General features: G+C 47.4%; 2 non-coding genes across 2 annotated transcripts; both read left to right on the forward strand.

Moving 5' to 3' along the window:
- Window positions 1-91: 91 nt before the first annotated feature.
- On the forward strand, window positions 92-164 carry trnar-ccu (transfer RNA arginine (anticodon CCU)). The gene has a single exon. It is a non-coding gene; the product is annotated as a tRNA-Arg (tRNA).
- Window positions 165-3,808: 3,644 nt separating this feature from the next.
- Window positions 3,809-3,881, forward strand: trnar-ccu (transfer RNA arginine (anticodon CCU)). Its single transcript has one exon. It is a non-coding gene; the product is annotated as a tRNA-Arg (tRNA).
- Window positions 3,882-5,000: the final 1,119 nt, after the last annotated feature.

Genomic DNA, 5,000 nt, shown 5'->3' on the forward strand with positions numbered 1-5,000 from the left:
ATTCAGTCATCTAGAAGACTCTTTGTGTGCATTGTAAAGGCCTCCTGAATAAGATTGAGATATAAAAGGGCAAGTTATCATCTGTTTTCAAGCCCCAGTGGCCTAATGGATAAGGCACTGGCCTCCTAAGCCAGGGATTGTGGGTTCGAGTCCCATCTGGTGTGAATACAGCAGAGTGGAGCAGCGGAAGCGTGCTCAACCCACAGGTTGAAGGATCGAAACGATCCTCTGCTAAGCCTTTTTGAAACTCAGGATGCCTTTACAATACACACAAAGAGTTAACTTCTAGACACTCCTGAGGCACTGGCCTCCTAAGCCAGAGATTGTGGTTTCAAGTCCGTTCAAGGTTGATTACAGCAGAGTGGCGCAGCGGAAGCGTGCTGATTAAAATAACCCAGAGGTCGATGGATCGAAACCATCCTCTGCTAAGGCATTTTAAATCTCAATCTTATTCAGGAGGCCTTTACAATATACAAAAAGAGTTAACTTCTAGACACTCCTGAGGCACTGGCCTCCTAAGCCAGAGATTGTGGTTTCAAGTCCGGTCAAGGATGATTACAGCAGAGTGGCGCAGCGGAAGCGTGCTGGGCCCATAACCCAGAGGTCGATGGATTGAAACCATCCTCTGCTAAGGCATTTTACATCTCAATCTTATTCAGGAGGCCTTTACAATACGCACAAAAAGTTAACATCTATACAGCCCTGAGGCACTGGCCTCCTAAGCCAGAGATTGTGGTTTCGAGTCCGGTCACGGTGCACTACAGCAGAGTGGCGCAGCGGAAGCGTGCTGGGCCCATAACCCAGAGGTCGATGGATCGAAACCATCCTCTGCTATGACCTTTTAACTTCTAAACACTCTTGAGTCCCTAAAAAGGAACAAAAGCCACAAGCTGGTCGTGAAAAGCTGAGGCCAATTTGACCTCTAATAATATTCAGTCATCTAGAAGACTCTTTGTGTGCATTGTAAAGGCCTCCTGAATAAGATTGAGATGTAAAAGGGCAAGTTAGCATCTGTTTTCAAGCCCCAGTGGCCTAATGGATAAGGCACTGGCCTCTTAAGCCAGGGATTGTGGGATTGAGTCCCATCTGGGGTGAATGCAGCAGATTGGAGCAGCGGAAGTGTGTTTAACCCAGAGGTTGAAGGATCGAAACGATACTCTGCTAAGCCTTTTTGAAACTCAGGATGCCTTTACAATACACACAAAGAGTTAACTTCTAGACACTCCTGAGGCACTGGCCTCCTAAGCCAGAGATTGTGGTTTCAAGTCCGGTCAAGGTTGATTACAGCAGAGTGGCGCAGCGGAAGCGTGCTGGGCCCATAACCCAGAGGTCGATGGATCGAAACCATCCTCTGCTAAGGCATTTTAAATCTCAATCTTATTCAGGAGGCCTTTACAATATACAAAAAGAGTTAACTTCTAGACACTCCTGAGGCACTGGCCTCCAAAGCCAGAGATTGTGGTTTCAAGTCCGGTCAAGGTTGATTACAGCAGAGTGGCGCAGCGGAAGCGTGCTGGGCCCATAACCCAGAGGTCGATGGATCGAAACCATCCTCTGCTATGACTTTTTAACTTCTAAACACTCCTGAGACCCTAAAAAACGTCAAAAGCAACAAGCTAGTCGTGAAAAGCTGAGGCCAATTTGACCTCTCATAATAGTCAGTCATCTAGAAGACTCTTTGTGTGCATTGTAAAGGCCTCCTGAATAAGATTGAGATATAAAAGGGCAAGTTAGCGTCTGTTTTCAAGCCCAGTGGCCTAATGGATAAGGCACTGGCCTCCTAAGCCAGGGATTGTGAGTTCGAGTCCCATCTGGGGTGAATACAGCACAGTGGCTCAGCGGAAGCGTGCTGGGCCCAGAGCTCGAAGGATCGAAACCATCCTCTGCTAAGCCTTTTTGAGTCTCAGGATGCCTTTACAATACACAAAAAAAGTTAACTTCTAGACGCTCCTGAGGCACTGGCCTCCTAAGCCAGAGATTGTGGTTTCAAGTCCGGTCAAGGTTGATTACAGCAGAGTGGCGCAGCGGAAGCGTGCTGGTCAAAATAACCCAGAGGTCGATGGATCGAAACCATCCTCTGCTAAGGCATTTTAAATCTCAATCTTATTCAGGAGGCCTTTACAATATACAAAAAGAGTTAACTTCTAGACACTCCTGAGGCACTGGCCTCCTAAGTCAGAGATTGTGGTTTCAAGTCCGGTCAAGGATGATTACAGCAGAGTGGCGCAGCGGAAGCGTGCTGGGCCCATAACCCAGAGGTCGATGGATCGAAACCATCCTCTGCTAAGGCATTTTAAATCTCAATCTTATTCAGGAGGCCTTTACAATACGCACAAAAAGTTAACATCTATACACCCCTGAGGCACTGGCCTCCTAAGCCAGAGATTGTGGTTTCAAGTCCGGTCAAGGTTGATTACAGCAGAGTGGCGCAGCGGAAGCGTGCTGGGCCCATAACCCAGAGGTCGATGGATCGAAACCATCCTCTGCTAAGGCATTTTACATCTCAATCTTATTCAGGAGGCCTTTACAATACGCACAAAAAGTTAACATCTATACAGCCCTGAGGCACTGGCCTCCTAAGACAGAGATTGTGGTTTCGAGTCCGGTCAAGGTGCACTACAGCAGAGTGGCGCAGCGGAAGCGTGCTGGGCCCATAACCCAGAGGTCGATGGATCGAAACCATCCTCTGCTATGACCTTTTAACTTCTAAACACTCTTGAGTCCCTAAAAAGGAACAAAAGCCACAAGCTGGTCGTGAAAAGCTGAGGCCAATTTGACCTCTAATAATATTCAGTCATCTAGAAGACTCTTTGTGTGCATTCTAAAGGCCTCCTGAATAAGATTGAGATATAAAAGGGCAAGTTAGCATCTGTTTTCAAGCCCAAGTGGCCTAATGGATAAGGCACTGGCCTCTTAAGCCAGGGATTGTGGGATTGAGTCCCATCTGGGGTGAATACAGCAGAGTGGAGCAGCGGAAGCGTGTGTAACCCAGAGGTTGAAGGATCAAAACGATCCTCTGCTAAGCCTTTTTGAAACTCAGGATGCCTTTAGAATACACACAAAGAGTTAACTTCTAGACACTCCTGAGGCACTGGCCTCCTAAGGCAGAGATTGTGGTTTCAAATCCAGTCAACGTTGATTACAGCAGAGTGGCGCAGCGGAAGCGTGCTGGGCCCATAACCCAGAGGTCGATGGATCGAAACCATCCTCTGCTAAGGCATTTTAAATCTCAATCTTATTCAGGAGGCCTTTACAATATACAAAAAGAGTTAACTTCTAGACACTCCTGAGGCACTGGCCTCCAAAGCCAGAGATTGTGGTTTCAAGTCCCGTCAAGGTTGATTACAGCAGAGTGGCGCAGCGGAAGCGTGCTGGGCCCATAACCCAGAGGTCGATGGATCGAAACCATCCTCTGCTAAGACATTTTAAATCTCAATCTTATTCAGGACCCCTTTACAATACGCACAAAAAGTTAACATCTATACATCCCTGAGGCACTGGCCTCCTAAGAAAGAGATTGTGGTTTCGAGTCCGGTCAAGGTGCACTACAGCAGAGTGGCGCAGCGGAAGCGTGCTGGGCCCATAACCCAGAGGTCGATGGATCGAAATCATCCTCTGCTATGACCTTTTAACTTCTAAACACTCTTGAGTCCCTAAAAAGGAAGAAAAGCCACAAGCTGGTCGTGAAAAGCTGAGGCCAATTTGACCTCTAATAATATTCAGTCATCTAGAAGACTCTTTGTGTGCATTGTAAAGGCTTCCTGAATAAGATTGAGATATAAAAGTGCAAGTTAGCATCTGTTTTCAAGCCCCAGTGGCCTAATGGATAAGGCACTGGCCTCCTAAGCCAGGGATTGTGGGTTCGAGTCCCATCTGGGGTGAATACAGCAGAGTGGCGCAGCGGAAGCGTGCTGGGCCCATAACCCAGAGGTCGATGGATCGAAACCATCCTCTGCTAAGGCATTGTACATCTCAATCTTATTCAGGAGGCCTTTACAATACGCACAAAAAGTTAACATCTATACAGCCCTAAGGCACTGGCCTCCTAAGCCAGAGATTGTGGTTTCGAGTCCGGTCAAGGTGAACTACAGCAGAGTGGCGCAGCGGAAGCGTGCTGGGCCCATAACCCAGAGGTCGATGGATCGAAACCATCCTCTGCTATGACCTTTTAACTTCTAAACACTCTTGAGTCCCTAAAAAGGAACAAAAGCCACAAGCTGGTCGTGAAAAGCTGAGGCCAATTTGACCTCTAATAATATTCAGTCATCTAGAAGACTCTTTGTGTGCATTGTAAAGGCCTCCTGAATAAGATTGAGATGTAAAAGGGCAAGTTAGCATCTGTTTTCAAGCCCCAGTGGCCTAATGGATAAGGCACTGGCCTCTTAAGCCAGGGATTGTGGGATTGAGTCCCATCTGGTGTGAATGCAGCAGAGTGGAGCAGCGGAAGCGTGTTTAACCCAGAGGTTGAAGGATCGAAATGATCCTCTGCTAATCCTTTTTGAAACTCAGGATGCCTTTACAATACACACAAAGAGTTAACTTCTAGACACTCCTGAGGCACTGGCCTCCTAAGCCAGAGATTGTGGTTTCAAGTCCGGTCAAGGTTGATTACAGCAGAGTGGCGCAGCGGAAGCGTGCTGGGCCCATAACCCAGAGGTCGATGGATCGAAACCATCCTCTGCTAAGGCATTTTAAATCTCAATCTTATTCAGGAGGCCTTTACAATATACAAAAAGAGTTAACTTCTAGACACTCCTGAGGCACTGGCCTCCAAAGCCAGAGATTGTGGTTTCAAGTCCGGTCAAGGTTGATTACAGCAGAGTGGCGCAGCGGAAGCGTGCTGGGCCCATAACCCAGAGGTCGATGGATCGAAACCATCCTCTGCTATGACCTTTTAACTTCTAAACACTCCTGAGACCCTAAAAAACGTCAAAAGCAACAAGCTGGTCGTGAAAAGCTGAGGCCAATTTGACCTCTCATAATATTCAGTCATCTAGAAG

This window comes from Carassius gibelio, chromosome A9 (genome assembly GCF_023724105.1).
Source record: "Carassius gibelio isolate Cgi1373 ecotype wild population from Czech Republic chromosome A9, carGib1.2-hapl.c, whole genome shotgun sequence".
NCBI lineage: Eukaryota > Metazoa > Chordata > Actinopteri > Cypriniformes > Cyprinidae > Carassius > Carassius gibelio.